General features: G+C 59.1%; 1 protein-coding gene across 1 annotated transcript in view; it reads left to right on the top strand.

Annotated features, from left to right (window-relative positions):
• Positions 1 to 16,075: 16,075 nt before the first annotated feature.
• The window catches only part of ANKRD11 (ankyrin repeat domain 11), a 29,682-nt gene continuing 26,625 nt past the window's right edge, over positions 16,076 to 19,132 (top strand). Inside the window, 1 exon segment of the mRNA XM_019619861.2 lies at positions 16,076 to 16,168. The gene's annotated coding sequence lies outside the window, so the exon portion shown is untranslated.

The following is a 19,132-nucleotide window of genomic DNA, read 5'->3' as shown; positions in this document are numbered from 1 at the left end:
GTTCTATGACATGACATCAACCCGCTTCTTGCAGTGCCCCGTGGCTGTAAATCAGTGCAGTGCTGGGTGCTGGGGGAGGTGATGCACAAAGCAGAGCGCAGCCCTGGGTCCCCCATACCTGTGCAGCCATGCAGGTGTTCCCACAAGCTGTGTCAAGCTCATAAAATAAGGAGCTTAATGTTGTGTGGCGCAAACGTGCGCGCTGGGGGCGGTTATAGCATCGTTAATTAGCGATCTTTCTTTGTGGAAATGGTGATATTGTGAGTCTCGCTCTTGGTTCTTGCATCACTGTGCTCCAAGCAAGCGGATCCGCAGTGCTTAGGGCTGCATTGGGGTCCCAAGAGTTAAAATGTCAGTACAACTGCAGGAGCCCCGTGAGATAAGGAGCCTCGCTCCTCGTAGCTCCTTGTGGGTGAATGACGTGCTGTGGGCTGGGGGAGCAGCTGAGCTCCTGGAGCTGCGCTGCCCAGGGCCAGGCTCAGCCAGCTGCATGGCAAGGAGGTGCTGCGGTGAAGGGAGGTGGCAAACACAGCGTTGGGAAAGATGAAAAAACCGAGTGGGTGGCGATGAGAAGGAAGAGGAGGAGACAACGCGGACGGTGGAGGAAAACAGGATCCTCTGAGAGAGATGGGAATGCTGGAAGGGAGCCAGGAAGGAAGCCTGAGAAAATGGAGAGGAGTGGGCAGGGCAGCCGGGCTGAGCCTGTCAGCAGGTATTCCTGGCATTCGCCTCCGAGGGAAGGAGAGCTGTGATGTGCACACAGCGACTGGGATGTGCTTATTTCGGTTAAGCTGTAATTACTCTCCGAAGATGGAGGTTCTGTGAGCCGGGCTTTGGTGCTGCTGTCAGCTTGTCTGTGGGCTCCGTGCTGTGCGTTCTGCTGGGGAGCTGCATCTTTCCTCCCCTGCCAAAAACTAAAAATCCTGATGGGAGCTCACCGGTGCGGGCAGGAGAGCAGCGGGCCGTGTCCTGCCTGTGGGCACTCAGACGCAGCTCTTGGAAGGCTCCTGTTTCCAGGGCTGTTTCCCAGTTGCTCAGCACAAAGTGTGTCCTTTCCTTTGAGGAATTCAGCACAGTTAGCAGCAGATTGGTGCTGCACCAGGAGTGTCTTCTAGCATACCTACACGGTGCACATTCGTGTGCTGCAGGTGGGGAGGATGGCCTCTTCTCTCTGCCTGCTTATTGAAGTGCCATCTTTCTATCTCTATAATGACAATGGTTTGGGGCATTTACCTGGCAGCAGGTGGATAGTGTGCCCAGCACACGGGCGGTGTGGATGCGATGCTCAGGGCTGTGCCACTCCAGCATTTCTCCTCCAGCACGGGGTGCTCTGTGTCTGCGGAGGAACTCCTGTGCTCCCCACCCTGGCTTCACGTATTTAACGTGCTATTTTCTCATCGCTTCCTAGTAGAAGTAAGCAGCAGGTGCTTTGGTGGAGGTAAAACGGTTGTATTTCAGGAGGAGATTGGGGAACATTTTGGTAAATAACTGCCTTGGAGTCCTTTGGGCTGCTGGGCAGAGCTGTGCTTGCGTGGAGCTCCATTGGGCTGTGCTGTGCCCACCACGCAGTCTTTCTGTCCCACGAGAGCCATTCTCCCAGCCTTTGTTAACAAAGCCCAGCGGCTTTTGGTGTGAACATTTATTGTTAAAATAGCACCCCGGATTAAGGGCTGGGAGCAGCGCTTCCACAGGAGCAGCGGTGCGTGCTGCTGGTCTGCCCGGTGGCACTGGATGGGATGTGTGCGTGGGGATGCGGTCAGGGGCCGCCCCAGCATTCAGGCAGGGAGGGTTGGGGAGCACTGCGGGGCAGCAAAGCCTCTGCTTGGCCCAAAGGTGTTTCTGGATTGCGAAAATAGCACCAGGCACGTCGGTGCGCTGCAGCACAACGCCCGCGTTGGCCGCCTTTGTCTGGGCCCATCTTGCTCCGACTTGTCCCTTGGGTGCTGCTGGGTCTGCCTCTGCAGGGCTCTGCCTGAGCTCAAGGGAGGGAAGGGGCAGCCCGGGACGTGGGGTTGGCAGCCCGGTGATGGCAGGTGGGAGCTGGGGCTGCTCTGGGAGAGCCTTCCTGCAATGGGGGGCAGGGACAGGCGTGGGGAAGCACTTTTCCCTTCCGCAGCATTTGCTGTTTGTAGTTGAATTGCATTAAAAAACGAATCCCGCATTACTGAGGAACGAGTGGGCGAATCGCTGCATTGACTGCCATGGTAACTTAAAGGGCTTCACCCGCAGCTGTCAGCGCTGGGATTTTAGTGCTGTAGCGACTCTTAATGCAGAATAGTTTCCAGGCCATTTAATTATTTGGTCTCCTTGGTTAAAACAAAACAACACAATGCCCCTTTTTCTCTGCTACCTTTTTGTTGATGTTTTCCTTTTTGACCTGCATATATCCGCGTGCCGTGCCGTGCCGTGCTGTGCTGTGCCAGCAGGAGGGCGGTCACAGAAGCCTGGAACCACAGGGTGGCTGGGTTGAAGGGACCTCGCAGCCCCCAGCCCTGCCCATGGCTTTGGGCACCTCCAGGGCTGGGGCACCCACACAGCTCTGGGCTCTGAGCAAAGCACTTCCCCCTCACATAGGACCTAAATCTCCCCTCTTTTAGTTTAAACCCTTTCCCCACGTTGCTGTGCGCCCCTGTACAGCATCACATCCCTCTGCCTGGTGCAGGTTGCACGTCACTGCCCTGAGTGCTGGCTCTGGCAGCCCTGGCGTGGCACCCCATGGGACCCTGCGGAGCTGTGTGTGCTGGGCTGCCCCTCCCATGCTGCCCCACGCTGAGCAGCGTGGCCATGGGTTGAGGTGTGTTCCTGGCCCTGGTCCCTGCTCACCACCCATCTTAGTGCCGCTGTGCATCCTGGCATGGTTCAAAATGGTTTCACCCTGAATAATTCATCCCCTGCTGCAGCACAGGCAGCGGGCAGCGCTCAGAGGGGCCTCCAGCCCCCCCCCAGCCCCCACCCAGCCCCCCCCCAGCCCCCTGCCCGCTGCGGCCCCCCCAGCCCCGCCGCTTTTGTCTCTCGCAGCCATTCCTGCTGAACAAAAGCACCGCGTCCCATGCACAGCCCGGCCCCGACCTCCTGACCCTCAGTGCTGGGCTCTGCTGCTCTTTGTTCCCAGACGCGCTCCCCCCAGACCCCCCAACCCCCCATCCCTGCACTGAGCGTGGAGGAGCTGCAAAATGGAGGCGGTGCTGGCGAGGCCCCGTCCCACACTGTGCTGCCCTACTTCTGTGGGATCAGACGCTCTCGTTGCGGCCCCACAAAGGCGTCTGAACGCGTGAGTTTACGTGGAATTAATCTCCAGATTCCAAACATGCCTCCCAGCCGGCTCGGCCTGGTTTTCCTGCGGAGGAGGCCGGCCCTGCACGGCGAGCTGAGCTGCAGCCGTGAGCCACAGGCACTGCGTTCAGCCTGCTAGCAGGAATGCTTTGGCTCCCAGACAGAACAAACTGCGACACGGCATTCCTTGTGCAGCGCGGCCGTGGTGACAAACAGCAGAGTGGTGTGGGGCCATCCTACCAGCAATATGGGGCTGTGGGAGAGGGAGAAGGAGTTGAACAGAGCAGAGAATGGCACTGAAGGCAGAGCGTGGTGTGTGGTGTGCGTGCAGGAGTTGTGTGTTTGCAGGGAGCAGCTCTGCTGTGGCCTCCAGGAGGGTCTCCCATAGGCACGGCCCTGAGGGAGCACACGGGGATGGAACTGTGCTGCTCTGTGTCGTGATTCAGCTGTGCACGGATACGTAGAGCTGCTTCCTGGGGGAGGGTGGGGGAATGCTGCTGTAATGATTTCAGCAAATCTTGGTGCACATGGAGTGTCTGTATGAGCGGCACACCTACAGGTTCATGGAATATGTTCTGCTCGTTAAAAAGAGATGAAAGGAAAAAGCGAATGCAGCACCTGTGCCGTGTATTTCCTGTTCCCAGATCAGCACCCTGCTGGGGAAGGAGTCGGGGTGAGGGCCGAGCTGCAGTGTGGGCGCAGCATCCCCGCAGGGCTCCAGCCGTGTACCTGGCAGAGCGACTCCCCTTTGGTCTGGCGGTTGCCCCCATTGACACAGCATGGAGGAGCACACGGCGTTGGAGACGCGCTGTGCGAAGCTGGGAGCCGCCTCCATCGCATCCCTGTGCTGCAGCTGGGCTGCGTGCTGTGCGGCTCCAGGAGCTCTGCTGCCAGCTGTGAGCGGTGCTGCAGGCCCAGGGTGCAGGGCTGGTGTGGGGCACCTGCAGGGGGTCTGGGGGCGTGCAGCCCCTGGGGGCACCCTGAGGTGCCGGCTGGTGGGCGCCCGGCTGCCTGCAGGGGTGAGGCTGACTGGGCCGTGCTGCAGGCAGGAACGGGGTTGTTCTGTAAATAAGTCTTTTTGCAGAAATGTCTGCTTTGAGATTAACGACGAGGGAACTGGGAAGCAGGCAGCATCACAAAGTTTGGCTTTCAGCAGCAACAAATCGCTCTGCTGGTTTAGAATGAATAAGAAACACGTTCAGGTCAGCAGCGGCGCTGGGTTGGAGCGCAGCCTGTTTGCTCCATCTATATGATGAAAACACCACCAAAATAGAAGCTGTCATCACGGCTTGCAGGGCAGGCAGCAGCCGGGCGCAGGCAGCAGCGCTTGGGGCTATGGCAGGCAGCTTCCCTGCTCCCACCCCTGCACAAACATCTACAGCCGAGGGAGGGATGCGGAGCTCAGCATGCAAAGCTTGTTTACAGGAGGATGCAAAGCACAGCTGGGAAGAGGCTTTGCAGGCTGGGAATGACGTTGCGCTCATGTAGGCTGCAAGCTGAGGCCACCGAGCGCATGGCTGGTGTTTCTGGGAGGCAGGGGGGTCTTGCACTGCAGGACCACGGCTGGGGGCAGTTCAGAGCAGGATGGCGAAGTGCTGCTCGCTGGAGGTGTGCTGGCAGCAGGCGAGCTGGGCGCTGTGCTCGGTGCAGGTCAGCGCTGCGGTGGCCGCTGTCACCCTGCGGCCTCTCTTGCCTCCCTGAAAGCAGCACTTCCCTGCCTCGCGGGGAGCCTTACGGCTTAATCCATTGTTTGTAAAGCTCTTTAAGATCCTTGTTTGGAAGCACTAGAGTCTGGAGGATTAAAAACAATTTATTTTTGTGTATCTTGTATAATGCGCATCTCAGAGGCTTGCCAAGGAAGGAGGAGCTGCGAGGCAGACAGCGACGGCAGGTCGGGAGGTAAACAGGAGGCAGCAGGGGAGAACAAAGGGGGAATGGCAGAGAGGGGCTGGGCGCTGCGGGCAGGGCTGGCCGCGCCGTGCTGCCCTCCTGCAGATCCCAGCACAGAGCCCTGGGGATGGAGCCGTGATCTGCTGGGCAGCGCTGCTCCCCCTGCTCGGCCTGGTGGGGTGAGCCCCGGCCGGGCTGTGATGGAGAGCTGGGCCTGGGGGCTGCGGGCGCAGGCGGTGCCTGCCTGGTGATTCATGGCTGCGCCCGGCTGCAGGCCTGGGCACCGTGTGGGTGTGCTGCCACGTGTGGCATGCTGTGCGTTCCCGACGCAGCGCATTCGCAGCGTGGGGCATTCACAGCACTGTTCCCAACGGGGTGCATTCCTAACGCTGTGCATTCCCAGCGCCGCGCATTCATTCCCAGCACGCGTCCCCCCATGGATCGTTTGGAGCTGCAGGATGCCGCGTTGTGCTGTGCTCCCACTGCTTTGGGCTGCAGGTCCCTGCCTGGGGCTGTCACAGCACTGCTGTCCCCAGGCACCGCTTTGCACGGGGTGCCCGAGCGCTCGGTGCTGCACTGCTGTGGTTGGAGGAGTGGGATTCTGCTGGCTTCCTCGTGCTCAGGGCTGGAAACACGGCGCTGTGGCTCAGTGGGGAGCAGGGGCAGCTGTGCCTGCAGAGCCGTCCGGCAGGGCTGCAGGAAGAGCACTGCTGTGAGAGCGGTGAGCGTGTGGCCGCAGCAGCCCTGCGTCCCTGCAGAGATGGGATTGTAAGGCACTGCCTTGGCTTTTTATCTGCTGCAGTTGGTTTGCATCGGTGCAGTGTGGAAGCAGAACGAACTCGGGGAAGTTCTGTCCCTGCTGGGCTGTTTGCTAAGATACCGCAGCCATCCTTGTGGCCTCAAAAGTGATAAACAGTATTAATTTGCATTATTTCCTATTTTTGCTGTTCCGAGTTCAGTTGCCTCCGTTTCATCTGTGGATCTGTCTCCTGCCCCATGGCTCCACAGGGCCACCATTCTGTGCCCGCAGTGACCCCAGTGCGCCGGCTGGAGCTTTTCTCTCCAGGTGTATTTCTCCTTTGTTCTCCTGATGGTGCGACTGTTCTGTAGTTTTAAATAAAGATTATTTTTAGTCCCTTGCACCCTCAGAAGTGATGCACAGCAGCTTTGAACTCCATTTTCTCCTGTGTGGCAGGGAGAGGTTTCAGACCTGACACCGACTTTCCCTCTTGGTGACCCAGTGGCTGTGCTGGGAGCTCTGTGGCTGTGCTGGGAGCTCTGTGGCTGTGCTGGGAGCAGTGTGGATGTGCTGGGAGCGGTGTGGCTGTGCTGGGAGCGGTGTGGCTGTGCTGGGAGCGGTGTGGATGTGCTGGGAGCGGTGTGGCTGTGCTGGGAGCGGTGTGGCTGTGCTGGGAGCAATGTGGCTGTGCTGGGAGCTCTGTGGCTGTGCTGGGAGCAGTGTGGCTGTGCTGGGAGCGGTGTGGCTGTGCTGGGAGCGGTGTGGCTGTGCTGGGAGCGGTGTGGCTGTGCTGGGAGCAGTGTGGCCCTGGAGCTGCCCAGAGCATGCACTTTACAGCCAGACCCAGGGATTAGCACAAGGCTCCTCCAGTGCTGGGGCAGGAGGGGTTGAGCAATGCAAGAGAATTGTTAATTCCTTGGGGTTAATCCTTGGCACATGCAGAGCCTCTGGAGCTCTGTCTCTACAGCTGTTTTCGTGGAGCTTCACCACCGACACCGGGAGCTGTTGGCAGGCAGCTGGGCTCCCGTTGGTGTCTGTGCAGAGCTGCAGGGTGCTGTGGTGGGCAGAAGCTCTGAGGTTGCTGTAGCGAAGGGCAGGGGCTGGCTTGGGAGCTGCATTGAGCTGCGTGCTGCTGCATGGGGCTGTGCCTTGTGAGGGCTGCAGGTGGGAGGGACACGCAGCATTCATATGGAGAAGGCCTGCTCTGCTCAGCAGCTTTTTGGGCGAGCAGCTGCAGGGCTGCGTGCTGCATCCCCGGGGCCATGCACGGCCATGGCACAGAGCATCCTCCTCCTCCTGCTCCTCCTCCTCCTGCTCCCTGCCATGCCATGTGTCTGGGCAGCTCGGTGTGGTGGCAGGCCCATGGCACCACACAGCCACTTGTAGGGGAAGACCCCTCAGTAGGGGAGGGCTATGGAGAGCTGTACCAGGGGGCTTCAAACGGGGCACACGCCTGGGCACCGCGCTCAGCCCCACGCAGCATGTTTCTGTTCCTTGTGCGGGGATGTGTGGATGTGCTATTGCTTGAAGGGCTGAATTACAGACCCTTAGCAGCCTTCTCTTAGTGTGTGGTTTTAATTGGAGCTTCAACACGCTTGTTTGGATCCAGCCTTTGTCACTTGCAGCTGGGGCAAGGTGATGAGCGTGGTGCCGCCTGGGCAGCACTGGGTACCTTGCATGCACTGCCGTGCTGCCCCATGGCCCTGTGCTCCCTTGGGCATGGCTCTGCCGTGGGGTGAGCAGAGAGGGGCTGTCCCTCTGCAAAGTGCATCCCAGCTCCAGCCGTAACGTGGCGAGAGGGGGAGCGAGGGAAGGGAACAACAGCATTAGCGGATGTAGAAGTAGCTGGAATGAGAAGCTTTTGTGCCATTAATAACAGCTCTGGCTGGCAGCCAAGGCTCGGAGTGTGGGATTAGCCTGAACAATCAAGACTGCGGGATCAAAACAAGGAGGCAGGAACAGCGAGGTCACGCTGCTGCCATCTGCGCTGCCGCAGTGGTGGGAGGGAGCGGAAGAGGGGGCCGAGCAGCGGGCGGCTGCGGGGAGGAATGGATGGGGCGGCTCAGGGCTGCCCGTTCCCCATCGCCCCCCGTTCCCATCGCCCCCAGCCCTTTGGTTGTGGCGATTGTGCCGAAATTGGCATCAGAATGGCACCTGGTGGCCAAGGCGGGGCTGGCGGCCGGGCACCGGATTGCAGACAGCTCCCCAGGCTGCGCTGCTGCTTTCGGTGCCCATCGGAGGGTTCCTGCTGGAGGGGGGCTGTGGGGGCAGCCCCTGTTCTGCTGCACCCCGCTCTCCATCGGGTCTGCCCGGCTGGGGTCGGCACATGGCAGCGCTGGCAGCGTTCACGTTCTGCTCGTCTCTTTCCCCGTGACCCAGTAAATGTAACCGTCCTGCGAACGTAAATACAGAGCTGGGCGCAGAGGCAGCGCCGTGCCCCACAAACAGCTCCCAGCTCCGGCTAAAAATATCAGCGCACAGTGACTCCCAGGCATTCTTTTGTCTGAATGCTTTTGAATTCCCTAATTGAAGTTGGTTGGAGGGCAGCGCACCAGTTTCCTGAATAGCTTAGATCTTGATTGCGAGCTAAAAAACAAGAGCAGAGCTGCTTTTCCTTTGTGCGCTCCTGTTTATGCTCCCCCCGTTTAATCTCTGGGTTTTTCCCGTTGGGTTTTGTGGGGCCGGTGGTGGGATGGGATGCAGCTCTTCGGCCCCAACCCCGCGTGTGCTGCGAGCGGAGCGGAGTGTAGCAGGAAGCGCTGGTAATGGCTCCTAATTGCCTGCTAATAACGAGATCTGTGGGATTTGGCAGCGGTTGGGATATAGTTTTCTCCTGCAATCTGTCTGTTCCCTACAGAAAGAACCAAGTTAGAGTGTCGGCTTGCCAGGGGGAGTGGGATGGGATGGCGAGTGGGGGTTCTGAGCTCCTCTGTCCTGCTGGGGCCGTGGGGCTGTCCTGCTCCTGTCCCATCTGTTCCGTCTCAGTGTGGAAGCAGAGGAACCCAGGCTGACTTCAGGCTGCACACAGGGGGTGCTCCCACACCATCCCCCATACAGCCAGGGATGGAATTGATGGAGGCTGTGGCGCAGGCGGTTCCAGCTGCTGCTTGGGAGCTGGGCTTTGTCAGGCTCTGTGTGCCAGGAGTCACTTCCCAGCAGTTCAGCAGCAGCAAAACAAGCGCGTGTTTCTGTCTGCAGGGATGGAATGGCTGCAGTGCTGGTGTCGGTGCAGGGTCGGGGTGTCAGCAGTTTGATGAGGGGAAGGTGGGCTCCTCCCTTCGTCCGTGGAGGGGAACCACATCTCGGTGGGTGACACAGCACGCAGGACTTGCTGTACGCCAGCAGCCCCCAATTCAGGGTTGTGCTCTTGGAGTTTGCACCTGATCAAAGCATTTTCACTCTGCAAACCACAGAGGGAGAGCTCCGGAATGGAAAACTTGATGTGGCCTTATCTGCAGGAATCCGAGCCCTAGCTTCTGTAGCCTCAAAGCTTCCCCCGTCCTTCCAGCAGACCCTCAGCCTCCCTCCCTGTGCATGGGGAAGCCCAGCTGTGTGCTCGCTGCCGCCCTGGGGCTCCCTTACGGCTCCCGTTGCCCCCAGCTCTCCCTCCACGATGCGAGCAGCCCTGCAGGCTTCTGCCGGCGCTCCATTAGCAGAGATAAACCAGCAATGCTTCTGAGCTCACCAGATGTGCCCGCAGCCCTTCGTGTGGCCCCGCTGCCGCTGGAGCTGTGGGAGCAGCCCCGCTGCGGGCGCAGTGACCCCGGGAGGCAGCTGTGGGGTCACACCGACATCTGGCACCGCTCGCAGCGCTGGGCTGGGCTGCAGCACGCTGCTGGGCCGGGCCGAGTGCTGCTTTTCCAGCGAGGCACACGTAATAAGAGCAGCAGTTGCAGGAGCTGCCGCACAGCCCTCGCTGCCCGGCTTTCGCTTGTCACAAGGCAGGATGCGTTTGCGGGTGCGTTTTGCAGTGATCAGAGTTGAGGATGGAGCTTTGGTTTTGCTCGGTGGCAGTGAGAGCTGCGCTAGCTGGCGGTGCTCAGCGGTGCAGATCTGTGTGTGTGTTCAAAGCCTGCAGCTGATGGCACGGTTTCCTTCCTGCCCTGCTGTGCTCACACCTCGCTGGGAGCGCTGCCTGCTCGGCACCGTGGCACAGGGCTGGTCGCTGTGGAGGTTGGGAGAAGTCTTTCCCTTCGAGGTTGTGCTAAAGGAGCCGTGCTCCTCACCCCCTAGGAACAAAGCGGAGCAGCAGTGCAGCTGCTGGCCCACGTCAGGCTGGGCCGTGCCCTTCCTCCAGGCAGCAGCGTGTCCCCACACACGGGAGCAGTCGGTGCCACGTGGCTGGGATGTGTCCCCAGGTCACCGAACCCATCCCACTGCTGCCTGCCGGGGCCTGGTGCGCCTCGCAGAGCCACGGGCTCTCGGCATGGCTGGCTTGAGGGCATCCTGCCAGCACGGGCGGCTGTGCTGTGCGCCCCGCTGCCGGCCTGACGCTGCTGCTGGGCTTCCTTGCAGGGTGCTCAGCTTCATGAGGTAGATTAGATCCAGGTTCCATTAGAAACCGCTGGAAACGGGTTCCCAAGGAGTTCTAAGGTAAATCAATAACGTGTGTAGTCTCCCTGGCTGGATGTGGTGGCTGAGCTTATGGTTCATTTAAGCCTTGGATTTACAGTGCTTCCCAAATGGTTCTGCTGAGATTGACTGACATCTGGGTCAGACCTGAGACGGAGTTCCTCAGCAGCGCCCAGCGGGTCTCATTTCCTCCCTCTGTCCCTTGGAGCAGGGCTGCAGGGCGGTCCCCTCCATGCCCAGCTGGTCGGCGGTGCTGCGGGAGCCCAGGGTGCCACTGTCCCCATCCCATCCCTGTCCCCACCCTTAAGCCCTGCCGCTGGTGTCTGAGCTGCCCAAACAGGGGCTCAGGCTGGGCGCGATGCAGGGCCATGGTCAGGGAAATCTGCCGTGCCCTCTCCCCCACGCTGCCGTTATCATCAGGTTTTTCCCTGTAGTTCTGTAAGGTGGAGATGGAGCTGCTAGAACAGAATCTATTTTGATTACTAAAACTCCTCGCGATGCTAATTTAGTCAGCTCGTACGTTACAAATGTAGGCTCTGTGTGTTCAAACTGTTCTTGTTTTTTACTTAATAAGTTCTCGAGATAGTTGCCATGGCAATAATCCTGGATTCCGAGGATACGGACAGGCCCACAGGAGCCAGCACAGAGGGAGCAGAGCCCGACTGCCTCGTGGGGCTCTGAGCAGTGTCCCCAAGCAGTGTCCGGGCAGCGCAGTGTCTGCACAGCAGCTGGAAGGTCTGCCTTTCGGCCGTGGCAGATGGAGTTTGGGGGCGAGGGGTGAGCTGGTGAGCGGCAGGAGCGGAGCCTGGAGAGCCTCCTCCCTGTGCGCTGGGGAAAAGTGGTGGTTTTGGGGCTGACCGCGTGGCCCCGTAACCAAGATCCCATCTCCCTGCGTGCTGGGAGGGACCGCAGCCCTCCGCATCCTCTTACACCGCTGTGAGTGCTTTAAATGAGCGAGCAGAGCGACAGCTGGGCAGGAGGCTGCGAACAATGAAGGTAAAGTTGGCTTTCAGCGACGTGACCCTCTCCAGGCTGCACGCCAGAGGACCATAAATAATGGATGGGAGCAAGCACCCCGGCCAGCACGCTAATGTACGGAGCGCTCAGCGCTGCTTCGCCATTACGTCAGCGCCGCGCCGGGCTCTCCTATCAGCGCTGTAATTCTACTGCTTTTAAATAATAAATTGCGCTGGGAGCTGAAATACTCCTTTGCCCCATTCAAGCCTACCAGGGTGTGCAAGCACACAGATGAATTTTACATACGGTAAAGATAAATTTTGTATCAGGCTGCAGAAAATTCCTTGTGGCCGGGGCTTGGCCCTGCCAGGCGTGGGGCGCGGGGTCCTTGGGCACAGGCCAGCACTGGTGCAGATGGGAGAAGTCCCCATGGTGGCTGTGCTGCTGGGAGCCTGAGGGCCGTTTCTGGCTTCTTCCAGCACGGATAGTTTCCGGGATTGAAAGAAACTTCTTATAAACTAAAGTGTGGTACAACACAAAGCCTGAGATAACCCAAAGCTCGCTGCAATCCCAGCGCGCTTTTGATGACCTGGGTTTGCAGCGGGGAGGGATGAGGCGTCCCGGTGCCCTCAGGGACCCTTTTTGATGGATGCTGCAGCCTGTTTGTGTGCCTTCCAGCTGGGCTTTTGGAAACGCAATGCAAAAATATCCTATAACCGTGATGGGAGAATGTACGTGCACCAAAGCTGTGCAGGAACCGAGCGGGTCGTGTCCCTGTCCCCGTGGTCGGTCAGCATCCCCATGGCAGCTCCATGCCGTGGCAGCAGGAGCTGCTCGGGAGGTGATGCTTTGTTCACTCACCTTTTGCAGCAAGACTTAAGGAACTGTTATTTCTGAATCAGGAAGTGAGCGATGTCACGGAGCTGCATAAGAAAGTGTAAGCAGCTTACGGCGGATTACGGTGACTGACCACTTGGCTATGCAATTAGATGGGGCGATGGTGTGATAAATCAGGAGCAGCTGCTTACCTGTCCCATGATGCTGTTTATCTCGGCACGTGTGCTCCACTTTCCTTGGGGTGGGAGGGTGCCTGGAGCTTGTTTTGCAAGAGCAAAATGGCTGTAGGTCCCTTGCAGCCCAAAGCCGCTCTGTGATTCTGTGGCGTCATTCCCCGAGCAGGGGGCACAGCTTTGCGTTGGGCTGCCTGAAAATGTGTGGGTTCCGCTTGCAGATTGTCTGAGCGTAGGTGCTGCAGGGCAGCACGGTGTACAACACACTGGGCCGTGTGTTGGTGCTGCCCAGCAGTTCCGTGAGACCTCCCATGCCTGGGGACTCTTGGACCCCAGTGCACCCCGGAGCCACCCATCCTGTCCCCCTGGGCCCTGCATGGGGGACCTGTGGTGCAGCTTTGCTTCTCCCCATCCCAGCATCTCATCCCTGCTTGGCCTGGCAGCACATCCTTGGCATCCCCAGCAGTGCAGGCGCCTTCCCAGTGCTTCCCAACTTCAACCACAGTGCTTACACCTGGCTGCTGCCTTGGTGATGCGGAGGGCACCCAGTGCCAGCTGGTCCTGGACCCTTTTACCTCCTTTTCCTCCTGCCCTTAGGGGAGCTGCTCCGTAGGGGCTCGGAGCAAAGCTGTGACGTGGGGTTGGCACCTGGGGGGCACTGACATCAGCTGGTATGTTGTGGTGTGCTGGTGATCCAGAGGCACTACCCAGCTTCCAGATCTAGGTGAGCCGCAGTAAAGTACCTGTAGTTAAAAAATGATGCTAATTAAATTCAGACGCAATAACGATTAACACCGCCGATCTCAACTCGCCGAGTTTCCTCACAGCTCCAATTGATGGGAAAAAACCACTTCTGCACAGGGAAGGAGGGGGAACTTTGTGCTCCTGCCACTGCGCTGCGTCCTCCTCGTGCATCTGCAGCTCCCAGCCCTGCAGCTCTGCTTTATTCCTAGCAGCGAGCAGCACTGTGCCACATCACCTTTGGCGGGCACCGTCTGCATGGTACGTGCGCACATCCCCGCTGTGCTTGGGCTCCTGCAGCGCTTGTTCCTTACTGCCTGGGCAATGGCTTTACCTGCGTGCCCACAGCTCGTACCCTCACTGCACGGTGCTGCAGTTACCCACAGATGTTTCTGCAGGCTTTGGGCAGCCTGAGCTCTGGCTGCTCCTTGTGCCATGCCAGGCCAGCAGCGCGCCGTGCCGCTCGGTGCGTGGTCACCCCGCTCCGAGGGAGCCGGGGATGCTAACGAGTTTGCATACATTGAATTACAGGCAGGGCTTTAATAGTATGGTTTTTAGGCCCTGGCTCCAATCCAACATTTTTTCGTGCTATTATCCTCTATTTACAGCTTTCTGAAATCAGCTGATGTCACCGCACATATGTTTAGAGCCGTTGCTAAGGTGATGAGCTGCAGCGCGGGCGCCCACGCAGCCCCGATGAAAGGCTGGGAGCTGCTGGGCAGCGTCTGTTCCACTGCTGCTTCGTGGGGAGTGCTGAGAGCCACGGAGCTGTGCCACCCCGACAGGGACACGGCGGGCACCGTGCAGTGGCTCTGCTGCACCACGGGCTGCGCTTAGGGCTGCAGCTGCTCTTCCCCCAGAGGCAGGCAGCGGTTGCCCCAAATCCACGCGCCCGACGGCTGCTGCCCATCCCACGTCCCCTTCGTGTCCCTTTGGTGGAGGTCTGTCCCACGTCCCCTTTGAGTCCCTGCGGTGGCACATGTGGGTGATGCGTTCCGCAGGCAGAGCCCATCTCCTATAGAAGCCGTCCCCTGGAATGGAAATTAAAGGACCATCCTTCCTGCGGCGAAAGGCACCGAGCTGCCATCGCAGCAGGGCAGGATCCTGTCCACACAGGGCAGGGCTGCTCCTGGTGTGAAGTGGAATAGCAGTGCCCACCTGGAGCTGCCCACCGAGATTACGCTGCAGGAGTGTTATGGGGGAAAAGTCCTTCTGGGTTTAAGTCGGTGTGTGAAATGAGTGTGAAGAAAACCCTGGCAGTCCGAGGTGTTTCTGTGTCCTTTAGATAAAAAGGAATAAGCAAAATCAGTCTGCCATTTCAGCTGTGAGAAGACGTGGATATGTGTGTATCCATCTCTATTTTCCAGTCCTCCAGTGCACACCAAGCATCTCAAATGATGACAAACGTTTTCTTCCCTGGGAGCTCACTGTTCTCCCACGGATATTTCTTTCCTTTTTTTAAAGGATGCTCGCTAGGGCTTGACCTAGTTTGGCTGCCGTCGCGCTGCAAAACGATGCTGCACGCACCCAGCACAGCTCCCCGCATTCCTGCTCGGGGGGCTGGGCAGAACCAGCCTCACATTGCCCTTTCCATTTCCCTTCTCCTTCCCTCCCCCCTGTAAGGACAGGATTTAGCACATGGCGCAGGTGTTCAGGCACCGCCGCAGGAAGCGAGAGCCTGGGTAGCTAATTTTAGCATAAAATATAAATCTTGTTAATTACTCTCTGTGCAAGGAGCAGTGAGGTGAGGGCCCTGGAAAGGATTTGCCCTGTCTCGCTCCCACCGAAGTGGCCACAGCTGGTGTTGCTGATGGGCAGTGCTGATGGGCAGTGCTGATGGGCAGTGCTGATGTGCCAGGCCCTGTTGCAGGAGTGATGCCATGAATGTGGAGCTGATGTTGGGGTGATGCTGTCCCACTCCCTGCTGCTGTGCTGCTGCCACGTTTGGGTCGTGGTGTGGGGCACGGCATGGGGCTGCTCTCAGCAGGGCACTGCTGGGGCTGCCTGACGTGGAGCGGTGAGGCTCGGGGGCACGGCATTAGAAAGGAGCTTTTATTAAAATAGTGCACTGGGACGTGGCAGGGTAGGGCTGACCTGCTGGCTGCTGTGCTCTGGGGCCGCTGCAGGGACAGGGCTGTGAGCCAGGCTTGTCCCTGGGGTCCCTGCTGGGCTTGTCCCTGTACGGTCTCCGCTGGATTTGTCCCTGTAGGGACTGCTGGGCTTGTCTATGGGGTCGATGTCAGGCTTGTCTTTATAGGGTCTCTACTGGGCTTGTCCCTGCAGGTCCGTGCTGGGTGTATCCCTATAGGGTCCCTGCTGGGCTCGTCCCTGTAGGGTTGATGCTGAGTTTATCCCTACAGGTCTCGCTGGGCTCCCCGCCTCCCAGCCGCTCTGTGCAGCACAGCCCTGCCCTGCACCTTGCTGCAGATGGGGCCTTGCACTGGGGGTGCTGCCTTGCACGTCCCCCCCCCAGATTTTATTCTGGGAATCCAGATATAGCTCCGTGCGATCAAGTGCTCATGACGATGCGGAGTAATCCATACTTGGGGCAAATCCAGGGCTTAAAACTCCTAATAGCTTTGTCCTGGGTGCTGCAGCATGTGCTGCGCCGAGCTGGGGAGTCAAGGTCTTCGCTTCTGATGGTTTAATTTGGACAATGAGTATCACTTAATAGCAGCGTTTTATTACATTCGTTTCACTCTCACTTTTGAAAGAGTTCTTCTGATGCATTCAGGCTCCAGGCCCTTTGGATGCTAATGGACTTCTGCTGGGGTTTTGTTTTTGTTGCTGCGTAGCACCAGGGCTCCCATTCGCCGGGGCTTGGTATGAAGAACGCCCAGCGCCGGACAATGCGCCCATTCACAGCTGCACAATGGAGGTGGAACGGTCCTCACGTAAATCAGCATGCAGAGCCCCAGAGCCCCATCCGTCCGTCTGTCCGTTTGCTGGGCTGGGGGTGTGAGTGCTGGGATGCCAAAGGAACGTGGTAGGTGTGCTGGCTGCAGTGCGGCTGGTGGGTTGAGATGTAAGAAGGTGAGCAGCTCCTCGCTCTGGGCAGTGGGGATCCAGCTGGCAAAGCGCTGCTCCATCTTCTTACTCTCGAAACCAAAAGTGGCCTTGGCGAAATCCCCAAGGAATTGAGCAGTGCCGCTGCTGGGGGAGCATCTGCTGAGCTTCCAAGGGGACACGGGTGCCGGGGGTCCCACGGCACTGGCTGGGGCTGGCTGTGTTTGCCCTCTGCAAGTGGCCACCACCGGGAGCAGCCCTGGGCCGGGGAGCGACTTCACACTGTGCTGCGACCCACACCGACAGCAAACAGCCAGGCTTTGTGCTGCTAAAGCTGGGTTTAATCTCTCTCAATCTCAGTCACGAGTCAGAAAGGTGAAGGGGTTCATGGAGGCCGGCATGAATCCCGCCTGGCCCTGTTAGAGTGAGCTCCAGGCACAGGGATGCCGAGCCGTGCTGCCATGGGAGGGGAAACCCACAGGTGTGGGCTGGTTTCTACGTGGCAAACCGGGAGCTGCCCCTCCTCCCTGCAGGGCTGGCCGTGCTGGGGGGTTCATGAAAAACACTGAAGCGCAGTGTCAGTGGAAAGCAGAAAACTGTTAGGGAAACAGGCTGGGAAATCATTGGAAAGGCTGAAAAACGCATTGAAAGCGCACAGCTGTGCTGTAGGTGTTGGGGCTCAGTGGGGCTCAGCAGGGCTCCAGGGAGTGGATCCCAGAGCGCCCACGGGGCTGAGCCTGGACATGGTGCCCAGCAGTGCTTTGGCTGCAAGCTGTGCTGGGCAGCAGGAGCTCCCAGCCCTGAGAGGAGAGGAGGGCATCGGGGATGCTCTGGTGTGCCTGCTTCACAGCCTGCTTCACAGCCTGCTTCACAGCCTGGCGGTGCCTGCGGGGCCTTGCCTGGAAGCCATGAGGAGTGGGATGGCTCCACTGCTGGGAGCTTCCTCTGGGATTCCCCAGGTCTTCCTGAGGTGTCCCACACGGGGAAAGCCTTGGGTCTGTGCGGCAGTGAGGTGCTTGTGGGGTGGATAGAGAGGAACACAGAGCGGTGCGAGGAGGAAGGGAGGTGCTTTGCTGCTGGAGTCCTTCAGGTTTCTGTGCAGTGGGAGCTGGGCATTGCGTTGAGGTTGGGATGAGGTTGGACCACAGGAGATCAAAACCCTTTGGGGTTACTCTGCAGCGTGTGCTTGCGTGTGTGTCCGTATATGTGTGCACGGGGACAAGTGCTAGCAGTGTGCGATAGTAATTCATTGCAGCAGAGCCATGCAAACCACATAGTTGGCAGCCCTGGGTTCAGAGCAGCTGTGCCTGCTGGCACCGGGCTGGGCGCAGAAGGGCTGCAGGCAGTGTGGGTCCTCATCTGCAGCTCTGGGCTGGGTGGCGGGGCCGTGGGAAGCGATGTGAGCGCACAGCCTGGTCTGCCGTTGCGAAATGCAGCTGTGGCTGCAGAGCAGGAGGCAGCGTGGTGGGAAGCTGCTCCCGGCCGGCACTGCTGGTGGTTTGGAGCCAGGGCTCGCGTTTATCCCAGCATCTTGAGAAAGGCCCCATCTGGAATGTTCTGAATCCCGAGGCAGCGGGAAGGAGATTTCCTAATGTACTCGTGTTAAAGCAGACTTGGCGTTGTAGAGAAGCGTGGAGTTGTCATCGGGACTTCGGAGTGGTGCTGGGCAAGAGATGCTCGCAGGGATGGCTTCAGTCCTGGCCTTGTTTGGGAAATAAGAGCGATGGGGGATGCGCTCGTGGTGGAGATGCTGAGAGCTGCTGCAGGACGGGGGGGTCTGTTTGGCTGCAACCTCCCTCGGTGCTGTGCAAACCCCTCCCGGCAGGAGCAGCGCTGGGGGCAGCGGGCATGGCTGCTGTGGGGTCAGGCAGAAGGCAGGGTCATGGGGGGACCAGGTGCTGCTTCTGTGAACCAGAGGAGAATCCATGCTGAGAGATGAAGACAGATGTGAGAGCAGCCAATAGGGAGCGAGTGACATCCCTGCCCAGACAGTGAGAGCAGGAGGGCAGCGAGTGTCCGAGAGCAGGAGGATGCTGGGTGAGGGCAGGGGGGCTCGGAGCCCGGGGACCCCTTGGAGTGGCACACGGTGCCATGCTGATGGCGATGGCCTGTCGGGTGCCTGGTGACACAGAGCACAGAGTGGGGACGTGTCACCGTGTAGATGTGATCTGTCTGAGCTGGTAACTCAATCTTCAGAGATTTGAGGACACCTGTTTTTGGGATGGAGTCTTCAAAAGGAGCCTGAGACTTACAAAATTTTGTATTTTGACAAGGCTTGTTCTTATTCCAGCCATTACAGACCAAACAAATGTGTTGGGTTTGCGCAAATAGCGTCTGTGCTTCTCACTCCCATCCCTGCCTTTGAATTTTTGTGGTGGGTAAAGCCTGCAGCCGGCTCTCCTCTCACTGTCTGGTGCTGGAAGACGTCTGCACAACTTCTGTTGCTCCGAGCTGGCGGGATGTGGGCACGCTGCAGAGCATGGACGGAGGGCACCGGCTGAGCCCAAGGCTTCAGCACGTCGCAGCCACGGTGCTGCCATCACAGCCGGGACCAGGTCTGGTCCGTGAGGGGCTCAGGGTCATCCCAGCAGCCCTCACTGCTCCCAGCATGGCCGCGTTGTGCAGTCAGGCAGCGGATGGCTCCTGCCTGTTTCCTTTCCCTTTTGGGACCGTCACTTTTGAGGTCCTCTCCGGCCACGCCTGGTCTCGCTGTGTGGCCTTGGGCTTGGCCTGCCCTGTGCAAAATAAACAACATTTTCAGCTGGTTGCTCGCCCTGAGAAGGGAGGGGAGCGAGGGTGTGCTGGGAGATGTTTCAGGGCTGCAGGCTGCCGGGGGACTCACACCCATGCAGTGCCCTGGCTGCCGAGGTGGGCAGCTGCTTTGTTCCATGGAGGAGCACACGGGACGCCATCCCACTGCTCTCCCACTCCCGGCTGTGTGACC

This window comes from Meleagris gallopavo, chromosome 13 (assembly GCF_000146605.3).
Source record: "Meleagris gallopavo isolate NT-WF06-2002-E0010 breed Aviagen turkey brand Nicholas breeding stock chromosome 13, Turkey_5.1, whole genome shotgun sequence".
NCBI classification, from domain to species: domain Eukaryota; kingdom Metazoa; phylum Chordata; class Aves; order Galliformes; family Phasianidae; genus Meleagris; species Meleagris gallopavo.
Note: the sequence above shows the minus strand (reverse complement) of the source record. Positions and strands in the feature narration are given on the sequence as shown.